The sequence below is a fragment of the Microcebus murinus genome, chromosome 23 (genome assembly GCF_040939455.1).
Source record: "Microcebus murinus isolate Inina chromosome 23, M.murinus_Inina_mat1.0, whole genome shotgun sequence".
NCBI lineage: Eukaryota > Metazoa > Chordata > Mammalia > Primates > Cheirogaleidae > Microcebus > Microcebus murinus.
Window position 1 is genome coordinate 2,838,348 of NC_134126.1, and position 24,043 is coordinate 2,862,390.

The 24,043-nt window shown below is 33.3% G+C and overlaps 1 long non-coding RNA gene across 1 annotated transcript in view; it reads left to right on the plus strand.

The window, feature by feature from the left end:
- LOC105882834 (uncharacterized) overlaps positions 1-24,043 on the plus strand; it is a 42,290-nt gene that overhangs the window by 12,484 nt on the left and 5,763 nt on the right. Inside the window, exon 2 of the long non-coding RNA XR_012914502.1 lies at positions 841-960. This is a non-coding gene — a long non-coding RNA (uncharacterized LOC105882834). The remainder of the gene's footprint in view (positions 1-840; positions 961-24,043) is intronic.

The following is a 24,043-nucleotide window of genomic DNA, read 5'->3' on the forward strand; positions in this document are numbered from 1 at the left end:
ATTAAGATCTTTCAAAAATGGAGAAAATACTTGTTCATCATGGTGATATATGTGTGTGTGTATATGTATATATGAAAATCAGCATAAATGTGAAGATCTAGATTTTACTGGTAAGAAAATACAATGACAAAAAATAGGTATAATTTTTAGTAGGGATGACACATTATAGTCTTTAAAGTGACATAAATTGCCATATCAATTCCATCTCCCCAAATCAGAATTTGGGGACAATTATAATCAAGCCTTGATGATCTGATGCTATATGAGACTTACAATTATATTTTGCAACTTATTTCAGCAAATTCTTCAAGATTCATAATAACTGAATGATTTCTGTGTTATCGCAACTCTTCTTTATAGGAGCTGTTATTTGCTAATATTAAGTGAGGCTTATAAAAATGTTACTCCTACCATTAAAAAATACTGAAACATTTTCAGTCTCTTGTCTTTGTGATTAATAATTTTGGAGCCTTTACCCTCATAGCTCTTATTCTTTATTCCATCAAGTAATTTAAACATTGTTGTTTGAACTTCAACAAGATGCCCTATCTTCCTGTGTGATGGCTAGTTTTATGTCAGCTTTGCTAAGAGATGACCACACAGCTGGTAAAATGTTATTTGTGAGTGTATCTGTGAGAGTGTGTCTGAAGTCACTGGCATTTGAATGAGTGTGCTGCGTAAAGAAGATTGCCCTCACCAGTGGGAATGGGCACCATCCAATCCTTTGAGGGCCCGAAGAGAAAAAAATGTGTAAGAAGGGTGAATGATCTCTTCCTGCTTAAGTTGAGACGTCCATCTTCTACTCTAGGCTATCTTCACTCCTGGTTCTCTGACTTTCAGACTTTGGGACTTACAACATTGGCTCCCTGATTCTAGAGCCTTAACCTTCGGACAGGAACTGGTAGTTGGTCACCGGCTTGCCAAAAGCAGATCATAGGACTTCTTAGCCTTCATAATTAAGTGAGTCAGTCTTTCCTAATAAGTCTCTTTCTATATATCAATATATATTCTATTTGTCATGTTTCTCTGGAGAATACTGACTAATATACTGTGTGAAATACAAAATTGTAATTTAACGTAAGACATAGAAAAAGAAATATGTGCGATTTTCACTATAATGTCGTACCATGAAATTTTTTTCAGTGTTTCAAAGTGTTACTACTGTATACACCAAAAAGGCACAAAAATATAAGGTTATAGTGTTGTTTTTCTCCTTTATGCTAATAACTAACATGGTTTATGAGAAAGATAAAAGTATTGACATTATTTCCTCTTTTCATCAGCTTGAGTTTTCCATTTTATTCACTTCATCCTATAGGTATAATTTTAATGTAAAAATACAGTAATTGACTAACGGTACAATTCTGGTAAACATCTCTGTTAAATTATGAACTTGAAACATTTTTCAAGGAATCACATTAATATGTATACCTCATGAATTTTATGGTTATACAGTTTTTAAAAAATTGTAATCTATTTTTAATGATTCAAAGGGAGTGCTGTCTTTTTTGTAAATAAAATACTGGAAAGTGAGGAACGGATATTTGAAAAGAATATTATTAAATACCTAAAAATTAACTAATCCTTCAGAGAGAAATTACTTAATTGAATTAATTTATATATTTCCTTATTTATTTTTAACTTTCTGGCATGATTTCCATTAAGGAATCTCCCCTTGCCTATACCTGTGTTTCTCACACTTGTAATTTTGCAGATCCTATAACCATTTTGCAGTCCAACATATCTCGTAGTTTGCTGTATTACCTAGAAATTGTCAGGTTGCATCACTTTGACAAGACTGGAGATTTTACAGTGTTCTTTTCCCAGAAGGCACATAATACCTGGGTTATACTTTTTGTGTCCAATTACTGCTGCTCAATGCCCAGATCCATTAATCTATGAAGAGGTAAAAATAATAATCTTTAATTATTCATCTTTCAAGATAATGAATTATTTTGTCATAGTCAGAAGATTACTAATTAGATTATTATTTTGAATTGAAACATATTGCCAAGTTCGAGACCAGCCTGAGCAAAAGTGACACCCCGTCTCTACAAAAAATAGAAAGAAATTAATTGGCCAACTAAAAATATATAGAAAAAATTAGCCAGACATGGTGGCGCATGCCTGTAGTCCCAGCTACTCGGGAGGCTGAGGCAGGAGGATTGCTTGAGCCCAGGAGTTTGAGGTTGCTGTGGGCTAGGCTGACACCACGGCACTCTAACCTGGGCAACACAGTAAGACTCTGTCTTAAAAAAAAAAATGCTCATTTTAATTAAAGCTTAAAAAAATGCTCCTTATTTTAATTAAAGCTCAAAGTGTTCCAATTTTAGCCAATGTGAACCTCTTCAATTTTACAACTGAGTTTTTTTTGCCTAGATTCCCACTATATATGTGTATTTTTTCCTTAAATCCAGTAACTGTACTAGAATGCCTATTATTGGTGGCTATTCTTGGTTAGTATCATCATGTAAATATTGCTCTTTTAATATCTAGTTTAAAATCTTTTTTTTTAGAGGTTTTTTATTGAATTAGCTTTAATATTTATTCTATTTCTTTGAATTTTTCTTTATTTTCAAGTATTCCAATTATATTTATGCTGAATCTTTTCACTTATTATTACTATTACCACTTTGTATCAAATTTATTTATTCTTTTTTCATTTTTGAATATTTAAGCTTTTCCTCCTCTTTAACTTTACTTTTTATAATGTATTATCTGTTGTATTTGCATGCTTATGGTTTAGTTTTCATTTCTAAAATAATTATATTTTCTTTAAATTCTGATTATTTTAAATTTTTGCCATCTCTTTTTATATATTAAATAGTTGTAATTTATGTTTTTCATGTCATATAATTTCCTTAATGCTTTTCATACTCTGTGTTACGTATTTTTTTTCTTTTCTTTTTTTTCAGTATGCTTTTCTGACACGCTTTTATTATAGGTAAGGATGTTGTTTTGCTTCTCATTCTTGTTTTACTTCACTAAGTGCCTTAATGATTTGATCTTTTTACATTTATGTTTCTCATTTTTATGTAAGTTTAGTTGTCCCAAACTTAAGACAGATGATATCCTTTCTAACTATATCATAACTATGTATTTATTTCTCTCTCTCTCATATATTATATATATGTTGTCTGTACATGCTTGCCACAAAACTGTACCTTATACTGATCTATAATCATAACCAACACCATTTTACATAAAAAAGAAATACCACCCCCCAAACACATGCAACTTCCAAAATAGTCTATACTTTTTTTCTTCCTCATTTTATTTGACATTTTGATAATATTGGACACTTAACCTGTCCTCCTTGAATCTTCTTCTTTGGTTTTACTCACTTATGTAACTATACTTATATTTTTAATATGTGATGAATAGTCTTTATAATTTTTATTGTCTCTTCTCTGACAATGAATTTCCAAACTTGACCTTTTTTCAGACATCTGCTCTACACTTTCAACGTATGCATTTTCTGGTATATACATTAATTCATCTAAACTTCTATAATTAATTTTTCTCTTTCTTATTAATTCCTCAAATAGCATCACTCTTTTTTTCCTTCTCATTTCTCTAAGTGATGTCATAAATGCTCAAATCTCATAGTCATGGTTGAGTCCATATTATAGTGTCAGAAAGTATGAATGATCCTTCTTTGCTGAAATTTTTAAATTATTTTATAATTGATAGATATTTGGTGGCAGTGATACAGTGATAATCATATTCTGACCCCCTCCCACGTCCAGGCCCTCTCTTGTCCCCCTATAAAGCAGCCGTGCGCTTTAGGCAGCGCTGCTCTCACAGCCGTCTCTGGGAGAGGGCCTAACACAAATCAAAACAGTCAGAGGGTTTTTTTTTTCAGTAGAAGGTTTGTGATTTAAGGTATTCCCACTTAGCCATAAATGGAAGTTAGAAATTCAATTTAAATATTATTATTATTGATTAAACTATTATACATCAAAATAAATCCACATGTACTTACATGTACATGTAAGTTTAATTATTGCTTAAACTATTTTAATTACATGTACTTGTAAGTTTAATTATAAATAAAATAAATATATATGTAGGTACATGTACATGTAAGTACATATACATTTATTTTGATTTGTAATAGTGTAATCAATATTAATCATACATGCACACATTAAATCTCATTTAATAATTGAAGATATATAGCCATTGTATAATCCATTACTATTTGGAAAGCACAAAAAATAAAATTATATTTCAAAATATGCACCACATATAAATATTCAAGATTTATTTTTCTGCTAAATATTAATTAATGAGCATGCTACTTTTTTCACAGATAAGTCTTTATATTTTCCAGTAGAGTTCTATAATATATTGTAGTATTTTTTTCACAGTTTTGGAAAGAGTCTATGAGGCACAAATGAATGATTTAGGTTTGATCTATAAGCAAGTCTCAATGTTTATATGAAAATCTGAAATAAACAAAAGATTTAGTTGTTACAGTATAATTCAACTACTATATATATATATATATATATATATATATATATATATATATACATACCACTTCCAAAAATACACCAACAGAATTTTCAGGCAAGTCCAGTTTGGTTTCACTTAGTTGACTTTACTAATAAAGTAGACAAATGTTTTACTACATACCAAATAGCAGAAGCTGTACTTTTCATCCTGTTATGTCTGCATTCCTGAATGTTGAAAATGATGCTAATATTTATTCACATATTTTAATGAGAAAAAGTATGTTTCTTTGGGAAACACAGCTCCATGGAGAATAATAATTTTTCTATAACTGAATTTTTATTATTGAACATTAATTTAAAATGATATAATCTTTAATTTTAATTACAAATAGTGATCAATAAAATGCCCCAAATCAAAGATGACAAACACTTAGCAACCACAGGCTAAGACTCATTGTCACATGTCTACTTGGAGATCTGCTAGAAGGTATGTAATAAATTTGTGAATTTAATGGAGTTATAGAAAGGGTGTTGAACAGTTATTATTAGGAACATTTATAAAATTACCTTTTATAAATTTATAAAAACCATTTATAAATTTATCTTTAACAAAAGTAATCTTTGTTAATTTTCATATATAAGTGGCAGATATCCATATTAAATTAGCTTATATGAACAGGTGATTAAATTAGAATGCTGATTATTCTGAGGGAAAGGAATGGGGAGAGTTTGAGCTTGGTGATTACAGGAAAAATGGGACTTGGGGAAAAACATATTCCCTTCATCTATTGTCTCTTCTCCACTTATGTTATGGTTCACTTATTTCTTCATCAGTTGATCATCTAGGCATGGCAGAAGCTATGCTCCCGGTAGCACTCAGGTTCAAACTGTCCTTGTTTTACTGCCAGAGAAGAACTAAAATACCACCACCAGTAGGTTTTCATGATTTGTGGAGTGTTGGTCGGAGCTTGTTTTCCAGTAGGTCCAGTGGAGCCATGACCCATTTTAAGGATATTTTTTCAGTTCCAATCGCCCATACGCCTTAGATTAAAAAAAAGAAATCAACATAGCATCTCTGAAGAAATTCTGTTCTGAGGGACATACAGAGATTAGTGACAAAATGAAGAACTTTAAATATGCATGGATGATAATTTATCCCCTATATCTCTTTAACTCACATTTTCCCTGTGCAAGTGAGATGAGTCATGGAGAATGGCTATGTCCTATTGTAAAATTAATTTGGAATTGACAGCAATTTTATCCATGGATCTATATGTGGTATATTTCTTAAAGAAAACCACAATAGAACCAGGCATGTAATATGTACCTGTTGGCTTAGCAAATGGGTTATTTTTAATTCTTATCTTCAAAAGTAATCTTAAGCAGCAAACAGATGTGAATTGGTTATATACAAATACCATGCCATTTTGTATAAAAGAATTGAACATCCATGGACTTTGATATCCAAGGGGGCCCTGGAACTAATTCCCCATAAATACCAAGGGATGACTGTATTATATTCATGTGGTGAGGATAGCTTATGATATTTAATTTTCTTGTACTCTGTTACCTTTCTTAAGTTGATATTTCACAAAATAACATCTTTGCACAATAACTTGTTTATGACAGTAATGTATAACCATAAGAAATTCACAAATATTAAGGTATGTCCTATCATCAAGAAGTAACTGATAAAAAATAATTGAATAACCTGGTAGGTGGGATGACCACTGTATGATGTCAGGGTGATTTCTTACAGGGTGTGATTTTTTTCCCCTTAACAACTGGCTGATATGTGAGTGAAGTCTTCTTCATTACCTCTTCTGAGAATAAGGCAGGGGAGAGCAAAATCCCTTTTGCAATTATGCCTTATAATTCCTTTAAGGATATTTTGTTTCTCATTTCTGTGAACTTGGGCTTGGTAGCTTTCAATGACTTAGTATCCACGGAAGAAATGCTTGTGCCAGAGAATATAGCCATGGCTCAACTGATTTGTTAGTTAAGACTAAGGGAGATCATTTTGAATTCCTCAAGCAACATGTTCACTGAATTGGCTGGTTGATTGATTCCAAATATAGAGAAAAAATTGCATTGCTGTCTCATATAGTAATAAAGATTGTGTCTGGAATTTTGGGGGTTCACATTAGCATTTCTTAATATTTCCTTGCCTGATGATACTGGTCAATAGGAATCTGAAATATGCTGTTAAAGATAGGGCCCCTCACTATCCTGGGGTAAGGTTAAGGTTAGTTAGCTTAATTGAGGTCTGTTATATTCAAGAGATTTCAAATTTTTTTTTTTTTTTTTGTCACTTCTCCTTTGGAAATGTGAAGTAGAAACTGTCCTCCCCTTGAATTGTCTGGACCTGATGACAGCTTTGATCAATAGAATAGGAAGGAAGTAAAGCTGTATCATTTCCAAGCCCAAACATTAAGAGACTTGCAGGTTCCACTTCTTGTTCCTTGGAGAGTTCACTCTGGAGGAAGCACCTGCAATGTAAGAAGTCTGGCTGCCTTGAGAGTGCCATTGTGTTAGTAGCCCAAGCTGAGCCCAGACTTCCAACCACCCCCATTGTTATGGATGTAATTGCTCTCCCCAAAGATATATTTAATTCCTAATCTCAACTATCTTAGATTGTGACCTTTTAAAAAAAGTAAGCTCATTGCAGATATAATTTATTTAGTTGCAGTCATACTATTTAGGGTGAGTCCCTAATCCATCTGACTGACTTCCTTATAAGAAGACAATATGATGTGAAGATGCAGGAGAAGATGATCATGTGGCAATGGAAACAGTAGAGACTGGAGAAATATATCTACGAGCCAAGGAATGCTAATGTGGCCATCAAACACCATTACTTAGAAGAGGTATTCAAAGGTTCCACTGTTTTGAGAGGGAGCATGACCCTGATGACACCTAGATTTCAGATTTTTAGCTTCCAGAAATGTGAGACATTAAATGTCTGTTGTTTTTAGCCATAGAATTTGTGGAATTTTTTATGGTAGCCCTAGGAAAGTTATACAACCACCGAGGTATCAGACATGTAGGAAAACAACAGCCTGAGCCTTTTGGACTAGCCTATTTATCAACTCAGTGCCACTGAGTCTACACCACAAAGAGTAGGTTTTGTGGCTCCTAATCTTGCTGGTCTACAGTACTGCATCTCTCTTGTTGATTTATTTAAACTTACACATGCTTCGCAGAAATACTTCTATTAAACTCTCTTTAAGTAACCATTCTGACTGTGCTGAGAGTTTCCCCTTTATTTTGACTCATTTGCCATACTTTCTGAAATATCAACTGAGATAAAAATGGACCAAATGGAATAAATCCAAAATAGTAAGAAAACCTAGAGAGAGAAAGTTTTAGCAAAGCTCTGTTAGAAAGGTTGTTTCAGAGGGAGTATAGCCCTGGTGACTGCTAGATTTCAGGTGGGAAATGGAGAGAAAAAGTAGAAGAATTTGCAAACAGTTCTCAACTGTACCAAACCACAGCTAGCGTTATGACCTGTAATGAAAATCATAGACAGTATAACCCACTTGCATATATAATTTTTAGAATTCAAAGACATAACTGTAATGTAGAAAAGAAATAAAAATAATTTATTATGAAATAGTATTTTCATATGTAACTAGTCCATGTATTATAAGATGAATATGGCCCCACAAATTTCTACAATATCTTTTAATTTATGGTACCATCATTCTTATAAACCACTATTCCAAGCAAAATAACAGAAGCCTTCATCAAAGAAAGTGAAAAAGCAGCCTGGAAGAATTAATGGCCCATTGTGGAGATTGGTAGCCCAGAGTGAAGCCTGGCACGTACTGGTGTTTGCAGGCCTTGGAGCTTGAGAACATGTTTCTGCCTCTTACCATTAAGGGAAGACAATCTGCTTTAAGGGAGATTCCAACAGTGACTACAACCATTTTCAATAATGTAGAAAATCCCACAGCAACCAGTAAAAATTTTTTATGGGTAACTAACACAGTAGAGTTATGATAGAAGATTATCAGACCCCTACATGGGAAAAACAGTTTATAAAAAATGCCCACAATGAAAATATGAATTGACAAAATTACTTCAAATAATGAGAGATATTCAAACAAAGAATAACAACCAAATGCTTTAATGGATATATGAGAGAGATTCAGGGATATACAACTATCACAAAACAGGAGAAGAACATGATAGTAAAGAAACTATTAGAGCACCATAAAACATAGAATAAAAAAAAATTGCAAAAAATCAATAGACATACTGGAAGATTAAAAAATGTAAAAAATGATCACATACAGTAGAGCAAAATATAAAAAAAAGAACACATGAGAATATAAGAACACAGGTCAGTCCTATAGAAAATACATGAAATCATAAACATGTTCCAGTATTGAAGTACATCAACCTTCATTTTGCAATAACACTTGCATTACCCTCTCTTCACAATTTTGAGAAATAAATAGAATATATAAAATATGACCTGTGTCAAGAAACGTCTATAACATTTACAGCCCCAAAAATAAATAGAAAGTTTTAAAAGATTCTAAATATGAGGTGGGTAGACAAAACAACAACATGAAAAGAAATGCATAACATAAATTGTCATAATCAATTGAATAAATTTTTATTGGTACCAGAGTTTTCATAACCCCTGTTTGATTATGAAATACTATCAATCTTCTATATGTTAAAACTCTTCTCTGAATCTTCTTTTCAACATCTTGTACTATCAGTCAATCTTCTATATATTAAAACTCTTCTCTGAATCTTCTTTTCAACATCTTGCTTGGCATTAAAACTTACTATCCTTGAGATTAATTAAGGACACACTTTCTTTTGTCTAAAGAGGAGATATGTCCTCCTTTTAGTTTCTTACTACTTTATCAAGACCATCCCTTTATGCTCCTTAATGTCCTCAAGTTTTGAAGCTCATTTCATGAAACAACTACTCAGATCACTCCTTTTGGCAGTCATCTACAGTTGATTATGTCATCCACGTCATACATGAATAGAGAAAATGTCCTAGGGTATTTGTCCCTCTTTTCAATAATCATATCATAATTCTTGATGACCTCAGTATCCATGTGGGTAATTTTACTTGCTACTGGCTTCTCAGTTATTTGAATACTTCACTCCAGGGATATTATTCTCTGAACACTAACTCTACCACACATGCCTATGGTCATATTCTAGACATCATTGTTTTGATAGTTGTAACTAGAAATGGCTACATAATTTGTCAGGCCTAGTGAAAAATGAAAATTCAGTACTGCTTGCTCTAATATTAGGAAGAATTTCAAGGTGATGACAATAGAGCACTGGAAATCACAGGACACTTCTAAGTATGAGGCAATGTGTGCCTGTACTGGACTCGTGCTCATAAACCAATACTGGCTTTTACATAAACTCAATGTCAAATTTCCCCTCTTTAAACAGCTGTCCAGCTTTTTTCTCCCCTGCTTACTTTCTCTATTTTCCTGGTTCCAAGAATTACCTGATCTCACAAGTGTCTGTAATCCTTTTACTACTAGCTTTTCACTCTCTCTCACCTATTTCATGTCTGTACTTGTGTTCTTAACAAATGTTATTCCACAATTTTTGTACACACACACACACACACACACACACACACACACACATATATATAATATATATTTTTTCTAAATCTCCTAGTCTTTTTCTCCATAAGTCATATGCACATGAAAAAGACAAAACCCCTGGTAAATCTAATGCTGACTACTTTATATTTGCACCCAAACATCTAGATGCGGCTGAAGAAAAATTGCAAAGCCACTCTTACTGGCTTTAGTTTAAAATTAATGACCACAATCCGGCTCTTAGTAGTATCTTAAAATGTTGCTGTATTTTCCTGGTCATTTCATTCTAATAGGCTGCAATTCAAATTTTCTCATAGGAGTCTCACATGCAATTTGTCTAATTTTCAGTCTCAGTCAATGGCTTGCTTACCATTACACTGAGAAAATCAAGCAGTAAGGAGGGCAATTCTTTTGGTCCCATCATTGTAATCACCCTCGTACCTGTATTTTTGTCCACATATTTTGCCTTTCCTCTTGATGTAAATGAGTTGTCTATACCACTGGTTGAAACCAATTCTCCACTATTACGTACCCAGGGACATTGCTTGAGCAGTCACTTTCTCTCTTGCGGTGTCATGTTTTTATCTCTCTAGAAAATCTATCCTCTCAACATACCAACAAGTAATATTGACCATCCTAAAGCAAATGAACCAGAAGCAAACAAACAAACAAAATCCAAACAATTTATTAAAATTCCTGTTTCCCATTCTGTCTCATTTATATATTTCCTCACCTCTAAATATTGGAGTGAACTTTTCTCTTTTCTCTCTCTCTATCTCTGTCTCTGTCTCTCAGAGTGAACTTGTCTGATCTTTTGGCCTGTATATTTTCCAAAATAAATAACTCCAGCCTGTATCCCACTGTAAAAATCTTGTCTTATATATGGAATAATCAACATTTCTCCTTGAATTTCTAATAGGAGTCCCAAAATAAAATTTTTAAAATTATGCTTCTAACCTCTTCCAAAATCCTGCAATCCTATTTTCACTACAGTTTTCTATATCCTGTTGGATAAGTCTATTCTCCAATTTTCTCAAGTGAAGAATCTTATAGTCATTTTGAATTATTTCTGTCTTCACACAGCATCTAATCCAACACCAAATCTTGTTGGGTGTAAGTACACCATATATCCAGAATCTGGCTGCAGCTCACCTACTTCCCTGATAGTACTTTGGTCCAATTAAAGCATCCTTTATCACCTGGAATATTCCGGCAGTCTCCTAACTGGTTGCTCTACTTCTGTTCTTGAGCTCTTACAGTATATTTTCACCAAGACAGAGTGCTTCTCTGAAAATATATTTTGTGTCACATTTTTCCTCTGCTCAAAATTCTGCATGGATTTTACATCTCAGGAAGTGTAAAAGCCAATGTACTCATGATGGTCTGCAAATCGCTGCAAATTGCTGTGTGTCTGGGCAATCTAATACCTCCTCAACCTTACCTCTGGCTTCCTGTTCAACAACTCTGTCTTATTTGCTCTTTCTAACACATCAACTGTGCTTCTACCTTAAGGCCTCCCACTCCTGCTATTTTTCATACATGAAATATTCTTTGCTCAGATATCTAAGTGCCTCACTGACCTTCTTCTCCCATTCTTCAGGTCTCTGCTTAAATGTGACTTACCAGTGTCATATATGTATCTAGCCCCAGGAATGAGTGGGGAAAAGGGTAAAAACAATAATAATATTGAGACAATTGAGTAAATTTATTTTTCTACCTCTGTGTGCTTGCCATGTTGAACCTGGTACAAAATAGATACAGTGTACTCATCATATGGTCCAAAGTAATAATCTGAAGGAACTAAATTATGTCTAGTGGTCCAGTCCCAAAATGCTGAGAGATACTGTCTGAGCCATCCTGGACCGTTACTGTAGACTGGGCATATCTTTTCAAAATTCATGCGTTGAAATCCTAAACCCCAATGTGATAGCAGATGAGGTGATATCATGAGGGTGGATTGCTCATAAATGGGATTAGTGCCCTTATAAAGATATCCAGAGAGCTCTTCCCCTTTTGCCATGTGAGCACACAGCAAGAGGACAGCTGCTCATGGACCAGGGTGCAGGCCTTCACCAGCCACAGAATCGGCCTGCCAGCACCTTGATCTTAGAAGCCCCAGCCTCTAGAAAGGTAAGAAATGAATTTTTGTTATTTATAAGACACCTATTTTATGGCACTTTTGTCATAATAACCTAAAATGGAGTAAGATAATCATATATCAAATAACTGCTCCAGACAGTTTTGATTTGTGAATGATAATCCTGCAGTGCTGACATGCAGGCTAGCACCTCCACTCTGAGCACCCACGCACATACTTCAGAAGGCCTTAGAATGCAGATAGGTCTGTGATAAGAGATTTGACCTAACCAGGCACCATAAGATTCATTACTGCCTTTGAATTTCTCAGTAATAGTCCATATGTTAACTTCTGAGGAATAAAGAAATCATGTCACATTTGTCCTTATTCAATGACAAACAACTGAGATTTTAGTCTGACCTTCCTTTTCCCATACCTTCCCATAATATTAACCCAAAGTGTTTATTGCACTTTGAACTGAGCTGCTTTGTTTCAGATGGGAGATATAATAATTAAAGGAAGCATCCCATTATTTTAACTCTCATCAAAGCCAATTTATCTTCAGTATGCTAAAAATAACTTAGTTTCAGTGTTTATCTGATACCTCAGAACACAAAAGTTATTAGAACAAAAAAAAATACTGATTTGTTCAATGTGCAGTTATATATAATTAACTAAAGTGAGAAAATGTGTATTGATATTCTTTAAAATATCAAACTTTTTTTTTTTTTTTTTTTTTTTGAGACAGAGTCTCGCTTTGTTGTCCAGGCTAGAGTGAGTGCCGTGGCGTCAGCCTAGCTCACAGCAACCTCAAACTCCTGGGCTCGAGTGATCCTACTGCCTCAGCCTCCCAGGTAGCTGGGACTACAGGCATGCGCCACCATGCCCGGCTAATTTTTTATATATATATCAGTTGGCCAATTAATTTCTTTCTATTTATAGTAGAGACGGGGTCTCGCTCTTGCTCAGGCTGGTTTTGAACTCCTGACCTTGAGCAATCCGCCCGCCTCGGCCTCCCAAGAGCTAGGATTACAGGCGTGAGCCACAGCGCCCGGCCAATATCAAATTTTTAAAAATAGTTTTAGTTGATGAGTTCTATCGGAGGGGACGCTTATTGGGGGAGTATAAAAATTTCCTGTTCTTACAAGATTTCACCAAGATCCCAGAAGCATCTAATTGGATTCTGAGTATATAAGAACTCACGGTTCATTAATTTCGTTTATAAAAGGTTTCATGAGAAGTCTGTGATTTTTAATCCAGAATCTTCAGGATCCTATTGATTGAGAAATGTGGGCTGAAAGGGATGTCTCTTATACAAGCTAAGGCTATTAGCATAAATGTTTTTGTTCTCTAATATGTTGTCTAAAATAAGTGCTTTTAAAGTAGGTGTTTTGTAAAAGAGAGGCGAAATGTTAAATTTCTCTATATCCATTTCTGTTATTTTGTGGTCACCACTTGTGCAGATTAGTTTGACATCTGCAAATGGTCATGGTGGATGTCTATGGGATCAATCATCTGAAATTGATTTAATTTGCTTAAAACATAACCATTGGCTACTGACTTCTCACTGGTTAAACCACACACATAGTTAATTTGGTTTTTATTGCAACAATCAGTTTGTCTTTCACTATAACTTTGTAATTATCAGTTTCTTGGGGAGAAAATTCTGGTTTTACTATAGAAATCAGCTGTGCACAAGTCAGGAAATGATTATCTGTCTAGGTAGCTATCATCTGTGACAGAAATAGCCCCCGTTCAAGTGTTCTCTTGGTTCAAGTTTCCCCTTTGTACTTCAGAGTAGAGGCAGCGATAGTGTGCTGTTCCCGTGGGAAAGAGATCACGTCGCGGTAGAAACACAAGTCTGTCTGTTAGTATCACACTGACGTGCCCTGGCCTGCTCTGCTTGTTCACCAGCAATCGGAGATAGGTAGAGGGAAATCATGGTTTCGTTTCTTTCGTTTCGTTTCGTTTCGTTTCTTTTCTTTTCTTTTCTTTTCTTTTCTTTTCTTTTCTTTTCTTTTCTTTTCTTTTCTTTTCTTTTCTTTTCTTTTCTTTTCTTTTTTCTTTTCTTTTCTCTTTTCTCTTTTCTTTTCTTTTCTTTTCTCTTTTCTTTTCTTCTTTGTTTTTTTTTGTTTGTTTGTTTTGTTTTTTTGTTTTTTGTTTTTTTTGAGAGAGAGAGAGAGACAGGATCTCACTGTGTGGCCAGGCTAGTACATGATCTTATAGCTCACTATAGCCTCAAACTCTGGGCTCAACTTACCCTCCTGCCTCAGCCTGTCTGGTATCTCAGACCAGGTACTTGCCACTAAGCCTAGCTAATTTTTAAAATATTTTTAGAAGCAAGGTTTCATTATGTTGTTCAGGCTAGTCTTGAACACCTGACCCCAGGTGATCCTCTCATCTTGGCTTCCCAAAGTGATGGGATTATAGGCATGAGTCACTGTACCTGGCCTTATCATTGCATTTTTATTCAGTTTTGTTCTTTTAGAATTGATAATAGGAATTTTTCAAAACACTCTCATTTTAGACTCCTATTTAGAATAAGGTACAGTTAATCAAAGCCTTGTTAATATTTTAATTTTTCTAGACATTTTTACTAGTATTTATTAGCACAATACTAACTTAAAATGTTTTTATAATTGTCAGGAATACCTACATAAAATTGTATTGCATGTCATGTTTTATTTGTCAATCATAGAATCTCTTTAGGGCAATTTCAATAGAGTTTTGTGCTCCATTTATCATTCCGACTGAGAAAAGACTGACTGGCTTTTTATTGTCTCAGTCAGCTTTTGCTATTTATTGATCAATCTATTTATAACTGTAATATCATCAGTTTTTCAAGTTATGGTACAGTTCCAAAATGGCAAGTTTAGACCTTTCAACGGTTACTTAAGACCTTTCTGCTGATCTTTTCCTCTCAGGTTGCTGGCATTGTGCCCAGGTAGGTCCCTCCCCTGGGCCGCCACAGACTAAAGGTGCTCCCCTCTGGACGTGAGCATATCTTCTGATAGCTCTTGAGACAGTTAATTGCACTTGCTCTCTCATGATATTCCTTTTAGCTTTGTGAAAACTCAAATTATTTGAGCAGTATGTGTGTGTGTGTGGCATAGTTTTGTCTTCCAGGCAAACCTAGAAACTTAAGAAAATTTTAACTTTATAAAAATATTTCCTAGGTCATTGAGTTTATTTGCCATGGTCGTTTAAAATGTTTATTTTTCTATTCAACACTATTCAGGGACAGACCTTTCTAGCTTTTTCTTACAAGAATTCTTCTGGCTATTTATTCATTGATAAAGCTGAAACTACAGTATAAGCAATACTGTGACTTAATGGACAGACAATTCTCTCTTGAAAATACAGATATTTTATCAAGAAAAGGTGATCCTCAGATATTAGACATGTAGTCTGAGTGGATGTAATTTTAAATGTGGAGCTTCTGTCACACAAAATGTCCTTTTTTAAAAACTTTGACAGTTACTACTATGCTTGAACTTTTATACACGTTTTCCTTATTTTTAAATAAATAAAAGCAAAGATAGCATGAAATTAGTTTCCACAGTATGAAATTATTTACAGCAGCAGTCGCCCAAGTTCTCAGATAAAGGCACCGAAGTGTGTTTGTCTGAAAGAATGGGATCTATGCAGCTTGACTCCATTGCAGCTGGAGGCCGACAGCTGGTTATTGCGTGCACCTAATTTACCGGAGCGGTAAATACGGCAAGTGAAGAGATCAATTCACCAAAGGTCTATGGTTCAATAGGTTTAGCACTTCATGTTGAAAATGTGGAATAAATTAGGAAACAGCCTTTCCCATACTGCCTTAAAAATAAAAGAACCCCCACAGTGCAAAAGTCACTAAATGAAGTGTCTTTGATATAATTATGTGGATGATAAAAACCCAGTCTTGATCTGCTTTATAAAACTCTTGTAATAATATTAATGATATTCAATTATATAACAATCTCTGGACAAATGGAAAATCTATTTTTAATATTGGATTACTCCTCTTTAAAAGAAAATAAATTAATAGCATTTCCTACTACAGGACATTACAGAAAATTAAACTAATGGCTTTTCTGAGCATGTAGAAAAGACAAAAACTAATTTATAAAGGAAACAAAATCTTATATTAAAATTTAGGTTCAGGAATTTATGTTAAATTGGGACACTTAGCTAATAGTTTTGAATACAGATCTGACAATCTAAGGATTATCTTCTTTCACTGTGTAAGTGACATGTGTGTGTAAATAAAATGCAATCTAACCTCCAATTTTAAAAGAGCCATTCAAAATCTTACATATAACAGTACATATTTATCTGTTTTTCATCTACCTCACCATTAGAAACTTAAGCAGTGCAGGACACCGGTTAAGTATCATCCACAATTAATGACACTCAGATACACCATTTTTCTTCATGCTTAATAGCACATGCCTTTTATTTATTGTTGAAAATCAAGTTTATTGAAGTAAGTTGTACATTTAATAAAATACATTGCTTTTTAAGAACAGAGTTTAACAGGTTCTGACAAATGAATACAGTTGTTTGTCCATTACCAAAACACAAGATGTAGAACATGCCTGCCTATCACTTCAAAAACTTCCCTTGTGCCTCTTTGCACTTCGTTTTCCTCCCCAAAACCCATCGCTTGACTATGACCATACATTTATTGGTCCCATAGATTATCCTTAGATTCAATGTCATTGACACACAATCATACAGTAGCCTTTTGTGTCCAGCTCTTTTACATAGCATAATGCTTTAGAGATTAACTCATGTTGCATGTATCAGATTTTATTTTATTTTCCAGAAGAATTATATGATCACCTCTAAAGATGCAAACATATTTTCAAATTCTGATGTAATTTCAGCCATTTCCATTTTTCTCCTTTTAAAAAATCTTGTATATACTTTTATGGTTGTGCTTGGGGGTCAGTGTAGGTTTGAGAGAGAAACAGGGGGTGCATGTTTCTTATTAGTAATTGCTTTGTTAGCTGCCTTCAAGAAAATACATAAACTTTGCTCTTATTTTCAATTGCTTATTTTATTCAACCTAGAACTGACTGTATGATTATCCCACATAATTTTCAAAATAGCATATACATTTTTTCAGTCTAAGATCAACATAATATTTTTTTAAATACTAAGGGCTTAATGACTTTTTCAAAATGTTTCAGAGACAATCACATTATAATCTATCAAATTGTTGAGTTGCTTTCCAGGTGAAGACATCCTTTATTATTTAATATTTTTTATATTTTAATGTGCTTATTTTGAAACTTCAATTTACTACATTAAATTTAAAAATTTCTAAGATACAAACTTTGTTAATAAAAATCATTTTTTAAAAAACAAGTAAAATAAAGCACTGGTAGAAAAACTTGTTCTTAGCATAAATATAGTATTGCTTTATCTTTACTGGACATCCTAGAACTTCTATCTATAATTAAGAAACCCAGAGGAGTCAAGACAGGAACAAATCAATGCAGCTGCTGAGAATTTTTTTTTAAGTCTCACAATATATTTTTTTTTATGTTTACATGTGTCTGTTTGTGGTTTTTGTTTTTGTTTCAATGCTAAGTATTCTTTGTTGCTAGATATAATCATTAACAAATATGCACATTCAATAATAAATATGAGTGTATACTCAGAATTGCAGTATTATTTTTTGGTGCTTATATAGACACTGATCTTCCTTACCTTCATTTCCTGAAAGCTCCCAGAAGCATTGTGTTGATGAATCAACCTATCCAACCTTCCTTCCTCTCTCCCTCCCTCCCTCCTTCCCCTTGCTCCCCCTCCCTTCCTCTCTTTTCTTTCTTTCTTTCTTTCTTTCTTTCTTTCTTTCTTTCTTTCTTTCTTTCTTTCTTTCTTTCTTTCTTTCTTTCTTTCTTTCTTCCTTCCTTCCTTCCTTCCTTCCTTCCTTCCTTCCTTCCTTCCTTCCTTCCTTCCTTCCTTCCTTCCTTGCTTTCTTGCTTTCTTTCTTTCTTTCTTTTTCTTTTTCTTTCTTTCCTTCTTTCTCTTTCTTTGTCCCTCCCCTCCCCTCCCCTCCCCTTCCCTCCCCTTTTCTTCCCTTCCCTACCCTTCGCTTCCCTTCCTCCCTCTTTGCCCCCCTCCTCAAATTTTTTCCTCTTTTATTTTTTGTTTGTGTTATCTCTCTGCATGCCATCTTTGAAATCATAGTATCTTTGTTTTCATTTTGTCTTTTGGTCTTTTTGTGTATTTTATTCTGGTTTCATTTTTACTACTATTGTCAATAAAACCCTTAGGCTTCATCCCCCTTCCATTATCCTCTCTTTTATTTTTAGACCGCGTCCACCATAATGGAGTCATATATTACTTCTGCATTTATGACGTCCAAATATAAATCTCCAGTCCTAAATTTTATTTAGTATTCTGATTTTAAACTTCAAGCAGAATGTCTCCATTTGGATGTTTTAACCTCAAATTGAGCATGTATAAAATCAATTCTATGTTTACCATGAATCCCAATCTTCTCTGGGTTTCCCAATTTCTTCTTTTGATACTCTTGTCTCTTAGTTACAGAGTTTTAAAATGATGTAGCATTTTTTTTCTTTTCCCTTTATTCTGTATCACTAGGTCCAGTTGATTATTTTCTCCCAATTATTATTGTAGTTACATCTATTTTCTTCTTAGTATAGTCACCGTATTTGCCCAACTCAGGACAATGCCACCCAGGTTTGAACTATTGTAATAGACTCTTGTTCTTTTTCAACACTGCTTCAGTCTATTCTGCACATTTAATACATTCATCTTCTAAAATATCACTTTCCTTGTTCCATGCTCATGCCCACGAAATTTAAATGCTTATATTAAATGTTAAAGTTCAAACTAAGGCAATTTACTAGTAGGAGCTGGGAGTTGGCTGGCTATAAATAACAAAGAACTCAACTTTATTAAATCAGGTTTAGTGGCTAAATAATGAGTAATGGTAGTATATTTTGCTGTATGTGAACATATGGGCAGGTGAAGAAAGCAAGTAATAAATATGCCAAAACCAACTGTTATTTTTTCCAAGGTCCTAAAGATCCTACCAAATGCAACTCTTAGTTTTGGTCCATGGGACCAGGTTTTTAAATATGGTAAGAGAAGTGTGGTCATCAAGTCAAGGATGATACTGAAGAAAGAGAATATGGGGACTTAGTTAAATTATGTCAAGAAGCGATTGTTTCTATATGTTTCAAAAGTGAGTTTTACTGATTCAGACTTTCTCTTAAATGTCACCATTTACAGAAGCAACATGAAACCCCCTTATAAGTCTCCATTTATGGGCCTCTGTTTGGTCTTAATGGATAGCCCATCAGGTTAAATATAAAAGATTCAGAATATATGTCTGTTTAATTCATGGAGCGCTACAAAGTGATTTTCTGTGGCAATGCCAACACTTAATTGAGAACTCAGTTTATTTCATAGGTCAAATTTCAAAGCTGTTGAAATTATTTATAATGCTGAATGTCCATGTTTTATATTGGACCAGGTATAAAATTTATTTCCAAATCTTTTCTCCAAAAACAATTTTCATTTTTCTTCCAGTACTTAGAAAATTGCCTTTTAAATATCAAAAACTTACTTAAAGATATCTGAATATTTAACTTAATAAGTAATTCTATAATTAAAAGTGTTTTATGAACTGTCCTCATGTTATATCTAAAACAATTTCTATTCCGACAGAATTATCTACTCTAGGTAAACCATTCCTTCTGTAGCCAAGCATCTCCTAACTCAGAGTCCCTCCATGTATAATGCCTTTCTCTGTTTGCTGTTGAGTTATAGGTTACTGTGTTTGAAGTTCATCTATCTAATAAAGCCTCAGCCTATGAGCTATTTCAATGAATTCTTTCTCTTCGGAAATGCTACAGAATATTTTATCTTTAATTCTCATGTAGGTTTGACAACTACAACTATTTTTTTTATTTTTGTATTTTTTGGAGGTTTTTTTTCTTAACCTAAAAGCCTAGTTGCTGATTTTTCAAAACAGAAATACCATATATTTCTTCATCCCTTAGATAATATTCATTGTAATTTGCAGAGAGTGCTAAGAAAAAGGTTGATATATTCATGGTTGATAGATTAATCCAAGTTCCAGTATGCTATAGATCACTGCATGTTTTGGTGAAAGGTTGTTCATATCCAGAAATAAGGAAAATACGAGCCCTACATAATGCAGTAAGATGGCCATAGGGTATAATGGCAATTGCATTAGAATACAAGTCAAGATACTTAACTGCAGACTTAAGTTCTACCCACAAACTATGATAATTCACTATTTTGTCATGATTATCTTAGCAAAAACTCAAAGATTATTTAATTATATAGTATTTTATTATTCTGTGATTAGATTGTCCTATAGTTCTTTTATCTCTCAAGCTTCTTGGGTTTTAAAATTATATATCTAATACTTAAGTTGAAAAATGCCACCCTTTTCTCATTTTATCAATTGAATTAAACTTTTTATTCATATTTAAGTGAAGAATACTTCTTAATCATCTCAATTTATATATACTTGTTAAATATGTGCTGTGCACATTCCTTTTCCCACTCATTATAATTGCTTAACATATCAGTATTTACTATATTCTGATATTATTACTCATTTTATTATCTCATTAACCTTAGATAATTATCTTGCTCATTTGAATATTTAATAATGCATTTGATTGAGAAAGCTATGATTAGGAAATCAGTAAATAAAATATGAGTTCTTCCAGTATTTCTTTAAATCAACATCCATAGAGAGGTTGAAATAAAATTAAATGTTATTAGTTTTAAGATGAATGAAGTTCATTTCAAAAGCTTTGCGCTGTAGCTCCTATCTTAAAAATCTTACACATCGTTCCAAACAGAAAGATAGAGCTAAGTCCGGGCGTGGTGGCTCAAGCCTATAATCCTAGCACTCTGGGAGACCGAGGCAGGTAGATTGTTTGAGCTCAGGAGTTCAAGACCAGCCTGAGCAAGAGCGAGATCCCGTCTCTGCTAAAAATAGAAAGAAATTAGCTGGACAACTAAAAATATATAGAAAAAATTAGCCCGGCATGATGGCACATGCCTGTAGTCCCAGCTACTTGGGAGGCTGAGGCAGAAGGCTTGCTTGAGCCCAGGAGTTTGAGGTTGCTGTGAGCTAGGCTGACGCCATGGCAGTCACTGTAGCCATGGCAACAAAGTGAGACTCTGTCTCACAAAAAAAAAAAAAAAAAGAAGAAGAAGAAAAGAAAGACAGAGCTATATCTTCAAATAAATTATACCTTTAAGGTGTAATTTAATGCAAGCTAAAAGAAAACAAGCAATCAGTGTAGTGAAAGATAGCTGTAATACTGACGATCAAAGATCTCCTGTTTTTCCATAGCTCAAGTATAGAATCATTATCTGTTCATTGCTCTCTCTGATTCTAATCAGAATTTATACAAGCACAAACATTTTTAATAAAGGCAAAAACAGGTAAATGTCCAGTTAGATTCTCTACGTAAGAAATCACATTTTCTCAAGTTGAATATTTTTAAGTTTTTTTTTTCTTTCCCACATTTCTGTGACATTATAACACTCTTGTGTTACTGCTCTTTTTTCAGTTAATGATTACTCCCAATTTAGCATTACCCATGAATTTAATTATTGTGTAATTTAGCTTTACATATTATTAACTAAGATGGTAAATAAGGAAGCAGCTGTGGCAGAACAATTATAAAAAATGCTTAAACTTAGCGTCCTAATTCATTAAGAACTTATAAAGGAGAGTGTAGAAAACTAAAATATAACAATTTTCTATATCATATTTTATATGTAGCTTAAATGCATATGCAGTATTCATATAAATATGACTAATAAAAGCAATAATACAAGAAAGTAAAAATACTGCTTTTAAAACCACATATTCAACTTTCAAAGGATTACTTTTCCTAATTAAGGAAAAAAATCTGACCTAAAATCAGACCTCAAAAACAATAAAACCTAATCAAAAAGGAAAAACAAAAAAGGGATATAACCATAGGGTTAGAAAATTTTTAAAAATCAAACAAGGATAGATATATCTTACAGGATCTTTTTTTTTGTTTCATTTTAGACATAATGACATTCTGGGAAAAAAGGGAAAGGAAAAGTAGAATACATAGAGATCCCAAATTAGGTGTCTTGGACTTCTTAAAATTAAAAATACAGGTTTGACAGGTGTCATAGAGTAAAATTTGAGTGATTTTAATAAAAGGAACTTATGCATGATGAGAATTTTCAATGGGAAATTTGATAAATTCCAGCACTTGAAACTGGGTACTATATTTATTTTATAAGCAGCCGCTTCTTTTCCTCCACCACAATGCTCTGCACCCCCACCCACACTGCACCACATTCCTCTTACTATAAGAACACTTCTTACAAAAATTATAAAAAATGAAAAACAAACAAACAAAAAGGCAAACAAGAAAACTCCAGTATTTATTACTGGGACTTGTTTTCCAAATGTAAAATGAAGAATTTTGAGAACTCAAGTATCACCAAGAGTTTAAAATACTTAAGAACAGCAGCTGCCATTGATGACTTCTGCAGCAATGCCAGCAAGCAACTGATTTAATATCAGAATCCAAACTCCTCAGTTAATTTACCAATCCCCTAGGTAGACGAAACCATTCATGGGAGCCTCCCATCTGTTCCAAGAGGTCCCTATGTTTGTCATTTCTTAGATGGCTGCACACCATCCAGCTGTGACACCAACTCACAAATCAGCTGTCAGCTGTGAAGCAAAGGCATAGGAAAGTAAGTTCAACTTTGAAAATATTCTTGCTCATAAAAATGTCATATTTAAGCCTTTTATTACTAAATACTATAGTTTATCATTTACTTTATATAAACTCCTTTAAATAGCAGGTCTTATGCTACAATTATTGTAGTCTATATTGTAGTCTATATATAGGGAAAGTCTAATAATTTTGGCCCAAAGATAACCCTGTGGTTTACTAAATTTCATCAGGCTGCACAAAATAAGACAACAGCCAGAAATAGAACAGGTTTCTTTCCTTTAGATATTAATTAGAAATCTCAATTTTGCAAGCGATATTAGTGTTTTCTTATTTACCAAGGACAAATAAATAATTTTGGTAAAAAAGTAATATAGATTTACAATAAAATATGGAACCACAGAGATGAAACTTAGCTTCATTTGGAGACAGCTTTAAGAAAGAGAATGCCTGGAATAATAGATCAACAATGCTGTTATTCTGTCTTTGAAGATTCTTAAAAACTCTACCTATCCTTAAAGGTCCAGATAAATATATATTTACTCTTTAACATTTCATTAATTATGCCTAGTAATGTTAACTTCTCCATTTAGTATTATTATCAATATTACCCCCTCATAATCATTTGTTTTCTCCTTTTATTTAATTACATGCTATCTTGCATAACTGTATTAGAGTGGGATTTTTATCTTTCCAATTGCATTGCATAATCTGTTCATAAAAACACTATTGTTCAGATATTAAACTTAAATATTTTGTATTATACAATCATACCCATCATTAAAGGTCCAGATAAATATATTTTACTCTTTAACATTTCATTTATTATCTCTAGCAATGCTACCTTCTCCACTTACTGTTATTATCAATATTACCCCCCATAATAGTTTATTATCTGTGGAAAACTTATTTTATTTATTTATTTATTTGAGTGAATTTTTATGTTTCCAAAACATTGCATAATCTGGTCATAAAACACTGTTGTTTAGTCATTAAACATAAATATTTTGTATCATATGCTCCTAGGTTTCAACTATGGCTTGTATATTTACTTTCTATATCACTTTCCATCATCCTCTGTTGGCTTTAGTCTTCTCACTTGAAACTACTGTAGTTAATTATATATATATATATATATATATATATATATATATATATATCAAA